This window comes from Protopterus annectens, chromosome 2.part2 (assembly GCF_019279795.1).
Source record: "Protopterus annectens isolate FY-2018-M chromosome 2.part2, PAN1.0, whole genome shotgun sequence".
Classification (NCBI taxonomy): domain Eukaryota; kingdom Metazoa; phylum Chordata; order Ceratodontiformes; family Protopteridae; genus Protopterus; species Protopterus annectens.
This window is the reverse complement of record NC_056730.1, coordinates 543,179,925-543,192,563: the sequence shown is the minus strand read 5'-3', so window position 1 is coordinate 543,192,563 and position 12,639 is coordinate 543,179,925.

The window sequence follows — 12,639 nt, the reverse complement described above, 5'->3', positions numbered from 1 at the left end:
TAGCTGTCTGCCCTCTGTACAGATGTGTAGATGCCAGGTATCCATCTTGGATACTTACAGGCAATCAATGCTTGACTGACACTGACATGTCTGCCCAGCTGTGTTATGAATGCCACTGATAGTAATCCACACCCTGTATGCACCACATGCCATGGATACATCAACTACACTACCACAGTCAACAGAACATGCCTGGGTACAGGTCTCCAAGACAGACAATGACCATGTTATGTAATACATGTTGCATACATGTCAACTGGAGCACCTCACTGGCCCTCTGCAAAAGGCACTCAGATGACTGGCTGATGCATGTCACTCTCACCCTGAGGATCACCCCTGTAGTATCTGTTGATAGATGGCCTGATGGCACATGGCAGGTGGCATGATACCACTGCACACACATCCCCTATACTTCTCATTTTTCCATGGACAACAGCCTGATACACACCTATGAACACCTGCACCAATGCACCCTAGTACTGACAAATGTGTATGTGTGCATTGCTGAGAATATCAGTGTCTGTGTGTTTGTAGATCTGTAGTTGGGAATACCCTGAGGCCCTTCACACCCACCACACCCCCCATTACCATAGTTAGATCTGGCTACTGCTGTACTGGACATTACATGTACCTTGTTGCGCTCTTTTCCCTAAGGGCTACCTGGGCCTTGCAGTATCAGCACAACACTGTTGTACAAATGGGTTTATAGGCATGGGATACCCAGTGAGTTCTGGCAAATGTGTGTATGTGTGCATCTGTGTGTATGTATCTATATATATATATATATATATATATATATATATATATATATATATATATATATATTTATATATATATGTGTGTAGGGTAGTGCATTCTGAGGCCACATTCTCCAATTACAATATGCATTGCCACACATTATTAGGGATAGTGATGTTGCTGACCATAGGAGAGGCATGACAATGCAACACCCTACTATGCCTGTGGCATGTGCGTTAGATGCATATCCCGTAGGAGCACTCTTGGGATGGACAAAGGGTTGTATTGCAGTCCTGCTCAATGTGTGATGGTAGGTATGTCAGAGTGTGATCATGGGTTTCAGTGGATACAATATCCACAGTGGGGTGTGGGTGCTAGGGATACTGTCTTCACATCATGGTACGCCCGGTACATGTCCCATGTTACACTGTATGGGGACCACTGTCACCATCAACCATGCAGGTAACCGATAACACTATCCAGCCCAGTTATGTATGCGCTGTGTGCAACTTATCTGTAACACAATGGACACACTGACAGGGTAGCTAGCACTGATAAGCCCAGGTCTCTTAGATGTGTGTCTCACTGTTATGTGTTTTTCAATGTATATATGATGGTATGTCACACTATGTATTGTCCATAAACAACCAGCACATCCCCCATTACCATATTGTACATGCCTGGGGATGTTCTTCATGTAACATGTAACCTGGAACACACCTCATTCTAAAAGCTGTGTGGTGTGTGCAATTAAAGCCACACACATCAGTAGCACTACATACCTAGGTAGGGGTCTAATCCCAGTGTTGCCAAGTAAGAGTGTGTGTGTATGTGAAGGAATCTACTTCCATTTGTAGACTATACATGTCCCAGCCACCATCATTGCAGTTACTGTTGAGTGTATCCCCCTGCTTAGCTGGCCATAATACTGTACAGTTCATGTTAACAGGTTAGGTAGTTGTTTATCACACTATCTGCAGTTCTACAGCACCTCTCACCCTCCAAAGGGTAGGAGTGTACCACCCACACCAGCACACATATGTTTACCGAGTTGTGGATTGCACTACATTGGGGAAGGGGACATATACCCTGCCAGTACCATCGTCAATGATATTAAGCTAGCAAACTGCTTATTCCCCAATGTGTTGTTGAGCCTTTTTTGGCTTGGTGGAATTATGTAGGCTACAATGTGTTTCTTGCACAGGTACATACATCCATGTGTACAGTATTCTCTGTGTATTGCATCAACACCAAAGTCTCTGTGTGTGTTATACACAAACATGTGGTGTGTACCACCCAGTACACTTACCATTGTCCACTGTAGAAAGGCTGCTAACAGCAGCCATCATGCACTCACCTGTATACACCACCCCAGACCTATCAGCCATGTGGCACATGCAGTAACTGTTATACAGACTTGTGACATGTGTTCACATGTACCCAGGATATGGCACAGCCAAGGTATCACAACAGTGCCATACCCCTTGTAGGATATGATAGCAGACCATCCTCCTGCTGACACATAGACACCTACAACACAATTTATTTATTTATTTATTTATTTGCAGTTGGTTTACCAGGATAGTCCATTGGGCCAAAAGAACCCGTTTTCAATGGAGTCCTGGGGAGAAAAGCTCCAATATTGACAAAAATTAGGTACATACATTTACTACAATATAATTATACAGAGTAGAGATAAAAATTAATACATTTAGGCTTGAATTTGAGAAATCATTTAAGGATGAGGAGAAAGACTGTGATATTGGCAGAGTTAAATAGATGCTAAAATTACTAGACAATTATGCACAGTAGAGGTAAAACATTAATACATTTAGGCAAAATTTTGAGAAAAATACATTTAGGCATAAATTTGAGAAACATTCAGAATTAAGAACAGTATTGAGATAAGCAATCAGGGAAGTTATTGAGGAGGGAGCTCAGAAGGTCTAAGTTAAAATAATTTTAGTGTGGAAACATAAGCTTTAGTAGGGTGCGTGTGAGTGGAGATGGAATGTTGCAGATCTATGAGGGAGGGAGCAAGAACAATCCCATTGGGATATTAAATATGTATGAAGTGATTTTTTGAATATGTGTTTATTGGTAATAGTACGAATGGATGGAGGAAGTGAGTTCCATAGTCGGGCAAGGTTAAAAGATAGTAAGTGTTTGCCTGGGCCATGACTTGGTTTGTGTACTATTAATAGATTTTGGTGGTTAGACCTTAGGACTCTGTTAGGTAGGTGCATTCTGAAGGCAGTAGACAGAGAGGGACAAAGAGAAGGACTGGAAATGAGCTTGTGAGCGAAAGTCAACTGAATATATGTAAGCTGGTTTGGTAATTCAAGCCAGTTTAATTTTTGAAGGGAAGTACAATGGTGGGTTGAAGACCTGTGGCTGTTTGCGAATTTGGCTATTTTGTTATAGCAGGAAGAAAGTTGTTTTTTTAAGGAGGCCTGAAGATTAGTCAGTAGTGGAGCACCATAGAGAAGGGAGGGAATGAGAAAAGAGGAAGCGAGAGCGATTTTGGAGGAATTAGTGAGGTATTGGTTCTGACGATAGAGCATGCCTAGTTTTTGATGGTTTTTTTTTATATTTAGTAGTAGATGGGAATTATAACTAATATGGAGACCACAATCACTCAGTGTTAATAACAGCTATAATGCATCATGGCTGGACAGCTACACTTCCTGACATGTAAGCATTAGACTTTACTGCTGACAACGTATTACACAGCAGTACATTGGTACACTGTAGTACAGTCACTGTGTGCATCAGAACCATATTAGCCTGTCCCTGCATCGAGATTATGGCTGACAGGGATGTGGCACAGGTATCATCATATGCACAGGGTGTGTTGTTGGTTTGCCAGAGACCTAGGTTGAGCCATACTTTTGGCACCATGTGTGTGAGTGAGGGGGTTTAATTACTGATATGGCCATGATGATGTGGTGTGTGTAGGTTGTGATAGTTGTGTTTGTAATGTGTGTGAGTATGCATGCACACAGTTCTGCTATGTGGCTGCCCTATACAGGTGTTTGTTGGACAGCTGCAGACCATACCTGGCAGGGTGTGCAGTTCACCACCTCTAGCCACGGACATGAAAACTATGCCTGCCAGGGGTTTCATGGGCACGTCCAGGTACAAGGCACGATATGGTACTCTCCCCTGAGGATGACATATGTCCGCTGGAACCAGGTCCACCCTGGGACTGGCCAGGGCCATGTGCACGTGGCCTGCTGTGGTGTGGTGTGGACAGTGCCCCCCCCCTGCAGTGCTGGGGCTAGTACTGCCACTACAGGAGCAGCTTGGTGTCCTTGCACCTTCACGTCAACCTCCAGCTGTTGGTGTTGCTGGCCTACATCCACGTAGCTGTCGCACCACTCCCACCACATGCTTGAGCACAGACAATCCACGGTTGAGGAGTCCCACCATCTCACCCCACCGTCTATCCATGATCTCTGTAAAATAACTGAGGGCACCTGCAAGATCACAGATGTTGTCAGTAACAGCTGAATGAGTAGCCCTCTGCAGCCTCAGAGCCTGTCTGGTGTACTGTTCCATGCATGCCATTGCCTCCATGACAGCCTGAAACATGCATCTGGTGATAACAAATGTGCCACGTCTTCCAGGGACATGCTGTCCAGCAGCCCTCCAATGAGCACCCCTGTACATCTGCCTATGTGGTACCCCACCAGACATCTGGCTATGGCTGCTGTGTCCAGACACACATGACATAGATACCAAACTGTCCTGTTCCATGCCACCAACAGCCAACTATCCCTCTGCAATGGCCAATGGTGATGGGGTATGTATAGGCATTGTAACTGTGGGTGGGGATGGGGTGGATAACAGCGGGATGTCAAATGATGGGGTAATGGCCCCCGACAACCCCGCTTGTGCCTCAACATACCTATCATCATTTTCAGTGTCAGTATGGATACCAACATTAAATCACCTGCAGGAGGGACCCTGACCCACCTCACCATCTGTGAGGGAAAACAAGACACACACTTTAAGACCTGTACATCATTGCTTAACAGTAAACACACACACACACACACACACACACACACACACACACACACACACACACACACACACACACACACACACACACACACACACACAGACACACACACAAACACACACACACACACACACACACACACACACACACACACACATGCACACACACACACACACACACACACACACACACACATGTGCGCACACACACACACACACACACACACACACACACACACACACACACACACACACACACACACACACACACACACACACACACACACACACACACACACACACACACCCTGACATTCCACCATAATCCTTACCTGCCCCTGAGTTTACAGACCGTCCCTAGTATTTTCTCTTATGTTCCCCATCCTGCTTCAGTCTTGGATAATTACAGTCAATAATACCAATCATTAATGTATCATTCTTATAAATGCTTAGAAAGATGGTCAGAAAACATGACCTGTTACTCTATTACTTCTTTGACTTGATTGGAGTCGCTCTTTCAAAGACTCCCTGATGTCATCCAGTGTTCACCCTGGGTTTGTCCAGACATCTTGAGCATGGTCCTCATATGTTAGGGGCTACTACAGTCGCTCAATAATGTCATGCACTAGACTGTCATACATAACTATTGTTCAGTAGATGGAAAATCTGTTGCTTTATTAACTTTTTATGTGGACTACAGTAATATTTGGAAACACTCTCTGGTGTTGTCTAGTAATTCCCCAATGCATCTGTAGTGCTGCATATGTGGGCATTCTTTCACCTTTCTGCTGACTGCAATTATAACAGTATCCCTGGTGTCTAGTTTCCATTCCAATGCATGTTCCATGGTACAAACCTTATTACACTATCAGTTGTCCTGAGATTACATGTCAGAAAAGTATTCCTGGTGTCTCATGTGTCTGTCCATGTCCATGTACTGCACAATTTCAAAGGGAAGTTGAGAGGTATGAACTACCCCACACTCACATATGTGCATACATGGACACACACACAAACACACACATACACACACACATCCTACATACATCAACCCCCCTCCACTCCACCAGATTGCACTTACAGACAAAATAACTCCCCTCCACACATAGACACACACACACACACACACACACACACACACACACACACACACACACACACACACACACACACAAACACACTTACAGGTGAGGGTGCACAAAGATATTACACACAGACCTCCCATTACCCATCTGTCAACATGCATGACATGCACTCAGCAGTATGCAGTATCCCTGCTAGCAGCATTATACATCTCTGTGATGCATGGGATGTGTTATTAGGTGATCCCCCTTCCCCTGGAATACACTGCACCCATGTACACAGTATTGCTGTGCACCTGTTCGGTACCCTGGCATATACTGTGCACCATACCTCACAAGTGTACACACCATTGCTGAATGTGTATTATTGTGTCAGTTATGTTCGCTCTGATGCTCACAGCCCCTATGTGTTTATCTGACACATACCAGGGATGATATGTGGACAGAAGTCATTTGTGAATGCCTGATGTCTGATTTACAGATCTGATCATCAGCGGTGCATGTATAGATTCATAGGTAGGTACTAGGCTATCAGCCCTGGGGCCTATACAAGCCCAGCCAAAAAGGTATCCTGGCTTTTGCCACCCAAGAAAATTATTTTCCTGTGCCACTGTCAAACAGAGCCACAGAGGTGATCCCTGGGGTGAATTTCCTATTTCCCATCCAATCATCAAGATTTTTTCCTTGAAGAATGCTAATGAGGAGCTTTGTTTGATATAGATAGGTAGTTTACTCCAGAGTATCGGAAGTCTCTGGGACAGGAATCTATCCCTCCAGCATATTCTGTTTATTGTGGTGACAAGGTTTAGGTCCCTAGAGCATGTAGCTCGGAGGGATTGGGATTTCTTTAAGTGGAGCATGTCCAACAGCTCTTTGACATAGCACTGTATGTTAGACAGAGATTACCTCTGAGTAGGCAATATGCGAGGGAGTAAAGCTGGAATTTTTTGAGATGGTCTGCGTAGGGCATCTGTTTGAGGCTGGTAATCCTCTTTGTGAGGTATTTCTGTGGCCTTTCCAGTTGTTGTAGATGTCTTGTGAGGTACATACTGAAAGGGGCATTGTACTCTATAATGGGTCTAATGAGTGATGAGTAGAGGGGAACAAAGAGCTCTTTTTTCTGGATGAGAAACCTTTTGTGATGAGGTGTGCCATGTAGAAGGAATTCCTGACTACTGTGGCGATGTGATTATCAAAGGAGAGACTACTGTCCACCTGTGTCCTAAGGTCTCTTATCACACTTTCGGTGTTAAGTATATTACCGCCTATGTTGTAGTTCATGGGTACAGAGTTTTTACCAAAGGGGATGACAATGCACTTTTTGGCATTGAGCTTGAGGTCATGGCTTTGACACTAGGCATATGTCTCAGTGAGGCCCATTTGTATGATGTCCACATCGTTAGGAGTTTCGATTATGGCTCCTAGTTTGCAGTCATCTGCGAACTTCATTAGCCAAAGACCTTCTGTGTTAGCCTGTACTTCAGAGAAGTAGATACCAAACAGGAGAGGACCCAGGACTGCACCCTGTAGTACTCCACTTGTCAGTGGTCTGAAGTCGGATTTGGAGTCTGCTACTTTCACAGTGAGGGCTCTGTCAGTGAGCCAGTTGCCAAACCATCTTGTGACATAGGGATTTATACCTAGTTTAGTGAGTTTATCTATAATTCCAGAGTGGGGGATGGTGTTGAAAGCCTTGGCAAGATCTAGATAGGCTGTGTGAACCACCTTACCCTTGTCTATGGATTTGGTGACTGCTTCAAAGAAGTCTATCAGGTTTAGGAGACATGATCTGCCTTTTACAAACCTGAACTGGGTGGGGTCCAGAGTTTAGAGATTACCAATGTCTTTGTTTATAAGTTCAATGATGATACCTTCCATGGCCTTGCAGACCAGGCTCATCAGGCTAATTGGGCGGTAGTTCTCGGGGTCCGTGGTGGCTCCCCCCTTTTGGAGTGGGATAACCATCGCTGTGCACCATTCAGCAGGCACAAAGCCTGAGGTGAGACTATGATTGAACATGGTACTTAGGTGGGGGTGCCAGTACGTTCTGTAGTTTGTGTAGAATGCAGCCTGGGATGTTGTCTGGTCCCATGGATGCTGTATTCTGGCCTTTGGAGAGTGTGGTTTTTACCTGTGTAGCCGTGATTACAGGAACTTTGCATTCTTCCAGTATAGAGCTGGGCTATTTAGGGGGTGAGAGGGGGGTAAAGTCAGCACTGAACCTATCCGCCAGGATGTTGGCAATATCAGTTGGGTCTGTATATTTAGTGGCATTGTGCTGTAACTCAGAGCAGATCTGAGTGTTGCCATTGAGATTCTTGATATAGCTATAGAATGCTTTGTGGTTGTCTTTAGAATCAGTGGTGATTTTGTTTTCATAACTAGCTTTCGAGGATTTTATCAGGGATTGCAGCTTCTTACTGAGGCTGACCAGGGAGCTCCTCCACTCATGGGATTTTCCTCTCTTTTGCAACAGATTCTTCCTTCTGTTGTACAGTTTGTTTATGGCATGGGGACCATCAAATTGGCTTCCTTTTTTGGAGGATAGCGTCTTGGTTCTGTTTGGGATAGCACGATCCATGCTCTAATGTAAGTGCTTTATAAGTGCAATTGTGTAGGATTCAGTAGTCATAACTGTATTGTCCATCTGCATGGGTGTCATGAAGTTCACCACTTCTGTCTTAAGAAGCATGAAGTTTGCTTTGGAGAAATTTTTTACCATGGTTTCCTTAATGGGGGGTGGGGGCATGATGTGGATATCTAGGGTAATTAGCTTATGGTCGGATCCGACCAATGAGGTGCTGACTTCAGGTGTAGAACACCGATCACTCATGTTGATAATGACTAGATCTAGGATACTGTTGCCCCTGGTGGAGGTGTGGATAAGTTGATCCAGGGCATTGAAGTTTATGAATTCCAGAAAGCGTTGAGCAAAGGAGTTGGTACATAATTAGTTTTCCCAGTTAATAGTGGGGTAGTTGAAATCGCCCATTATTAGGGTGTTTGGTTGAACCCTAATATTTTCCAGTACATCAAGAAAAGAGGAGTGGGAATCCTGGGAAATGGTGGGTGATCTGTAGCAAGCTACAATTTGGATTGCAGTTTTGCCCAGAGTTAGTTGCACTTAGATAACCTCGGCTGCATTATGCTGAGCAACTAACCTGGAGGTGTGGATATCCTTAATGAATATGGACACACCTCCGCCTTTGGTGTTCCAGTCCAGGTTATATTGGCCGAAAAGTGTGGTAGGAGTTATAGCCTGGTAGTGCAGGGGTGCTCTCTGGACCTTTGATCCAGGTCTCAGTTACTGCACAGATATCAATGTTCTCCATTTTAAGGAGTGCCTTAAGTGAGTGCATTTTGAGATTTAGACTTCTAGCATTGAGTAGCATCACCCTCAGTTTTTGCTTGCCTGTTCCTGTTACGGTGGTGAATTTGTCATTTGAACCTTGCCTAAAAAAGGCAGTATTGGGTCGGCAAGAACCTTAGCCAGTATCCGGAATCCCAGGTGTGACAGGTGCAGGCCATCTCTGGCAAAGCATCGTGGTCTGTCAACCATGTCATCCCAGGCAGACAGATACTGGATACCTTTAGAATGGCACCAGAAGCTTAGCCCATTGTTGAACTCAATCATTTTGTTCTTGTACTGCGGCATCATTCTGGGTGATGGCAGAATGCTACTCAGGGTTAGGGTCATACCTGCCTGGGCTACAAGATCGGAGAGCTCTTCCATGTCTCTTTTCATGTAGTCCAGGGAGGTACGTCTCAGGTCATTCACACCAACATGGACAATGACAGAGTCATATTTGTACTTGCTGTGGAGTGACCTGAGTGCGTGGGTTATGTGGTGGATCCAGGTACCTGACAGGCAGCTGACAGTAACCTTCTCCTTGTTTAGCCTGGTGAGTGGGACATCAGTGTGCCTGACTATAGAGTCACCTATGACTAGTGTGTTGGGTGAGTTGTTTTGCCTTATTGGCTGTGGTTGAGTGGCACACTGAGTCTGTAGGCTATGTGTCATTTGGGTTGTGTTGGGAGGTGGAGGTTGCTTGCATTTCTGCTTTGGAGGTCTCTGTTGCTTGAGCAGATTATTATTGAGAGCCTCTGCAAATGTTTTTGTGTTTCTATGTGTGGATTTTGGTGGTGAAGATTTAGTGAGACTATGTGATGAGTGTGGTGTGGTGCAATTGTTTACCTTCTCCTCTTGACTGTCAAGTTCAGTCTTGATTGGAGAGAGCTTTACCTCTAGTTTGGCTAGATAAGTGCATCTCTCACAGGTTGTAGTGTTGGGTGGTAGGAGGAGAGGGATGTCTGTGTACATGAGGCAATTTCTACATTGCCCCAAGATACCCAGATTCATAAAATAGACAGGAGAGAACACTGAGAGCTGACCCTTGGACATGCCTGAATAAAAAACTATTTTCCTCTAGATAAGTGAGGAAAGTGAGTACAAGAGCTGTTTTTCTCTAAGCAAGTGAGAAAAGTAACTACCAAAACTGTTTTCCTCTATGTAATGAGGAAGGTTGAGTGCTGTAGTAATTAGTAGGTTATTTAGTGCTTACAAGTTCTGAACAAGTGCTGATCATGAATAAGCAAGTTCAAGTGCTAAAACTAAGAATCTGTATCTGAACTAAACTAGTTACAGGAAAGGGGGGGTAGCGTGCAAATGCGGGCTTTTAAATCATAAAGTTGAGAGAGAGATGGAAAAACTGCCTAAACGGCCAATAACTACAACTTCTGGGCCAGAACCACTCTTTATGTGGTAGATAGGTTACCTAGTGCTTACCACTCCCACTGATAAGCTAGAAGGCTTCCCTCCAACACAGAAAGCTTAGGGGGACTGAGAAGCTTACATAAAGTCTTGGATACAGGAAATCTGAATCTGGGCTACACTAGTTAAATGAAAGGTGTATATATATATATATATATATATATATATATATATATATAGATATATATATATATATATATATATATATATATATATATATATATATATATATATATATATATATATATATATATATATGTATATATATATACAGAAAAGTAGCTAAAACAGCAGTAAAAACATTTCAAATGCAGTGCAAGCTAGCACACTTGAGTATGCAGCAATGTTAGACCAAACAGTTTAAAAAAATGCAATTAAATTAAAAATGGCTAAAAGCAAGTGCAGAAGGAGTCTATTAGGTAGAATGAGGTAGAGATGGGACTGGGGGGAGTGTTCCAGATCAAATCTACAGTGGGGGCGGGCAACTGCAAAAGCCTCCAAATTTAAACAACAGCACAGGAATAGAGAGGGTGAGTATGGAAAAACCAACACCTTCAGCAGAGATCTGAAAAACTATACTGTGAAGCAAAAATAACAGTGCACAACTCTGAAGTCATCCAGCAATTATGTAAAATTAGTCAAACAACAATTACCAGTACACAACTCTGAAGTGCCAGAAAAATATACTCTGCTCTGTATATCTCCAGATAGTTTGAAGAGCACTCTGTCAGGACACAGGAATGCTCCAGCAATGATATGCAGACTTTTACTAAGAGGTCTAATTTTATGCAAGTAATCCTTGAGATAGTCAGATAACACACAGGGTGTAAAACCAGTTATACCAACTTAAGACACAGAGAAATAGGGGGAGGGGGGGGAACACCTTCAGCAGAGATCTGAAAACTATACAGTGAAGCAAAAACAACAGTGCACAACTCTGAAGTCAGCCAGCAATGATATAAAATTAGTCAAACAACAATTACCAGTACACAACTCTGAAGTGCCAGAAAAATATACCCAGCTCTGTATATCTCCAGATAGTTTGAAGAGCACTTTGTCAGGACACAGGAAGGCTCCAGCAATGATATGCAGACTTTTACTAAGAGGCCACATTGAAAACCTACAGACAGTATCAATTAAGATAAATGTGCTGCACAACCAACACCTCACCCCACCCATGGTCATGTATGGCCAATACGATACAATTACACTGACAGTCTTCAACCCTTACCATGGCTATGGGGAGTGTACACACCCTTATTGATATGATGCCCTCTTCTGTGATATGCCATGGAACCACATTACTGCATATGTTACCATTATTTGACACATGACCTGTGCAATCAAGTGCAGTGTCAAACAAATGTGTTAGTTGTGCAGATGCTGATTGAGATGCATACACTTTGTGGGTGCATATGTGTGCATACCCTTATCATGATGGTTTGTTGCACCTACTATGTATACTACAGCAGTCACTATTCCTGGTAGAGGTATACTAGCATAGGCCATCTGCATTTGCTAGTATTTGGTAAGTCTGCCATACAAATGTCCCCCAGCTCTGCATGAATGCAAGGTCAACTCATGTGCACATCCCTTGGAGGTCACACAGTGCCATCACTATTGTTGTGGAGTTAGGGTTTGTCTGCCACAGTTCCTGACCTTGACTGTGTGCAGATACAGCCATTTGTAGCATCCTTTGGATCTCTGCTTCAGTGCACTGTTGTGTTATGATGACACCCCCTCCTCACCCTCAGCCTTTTTGCAGATGCTTGACAACTATGGAATACACATGTCATTTTGCAGTGTCCCAAACACTGAACATGATGTGTGCCAGCCTAGTCCCAGCTAATGAATGGAAACATACAAGTGTACACTGCCACCAGCAAGGTACAGATGGGGATGGTGGGCCTGAGGTGGGGTGCGTTGTTGGTTGTGCAGCACATTTATCTTAATTGATACTGCCTGTAGGTTTCCAATGTGGTCTTGGTACACCAGTACACATTGCAATACATGCCTGATGTT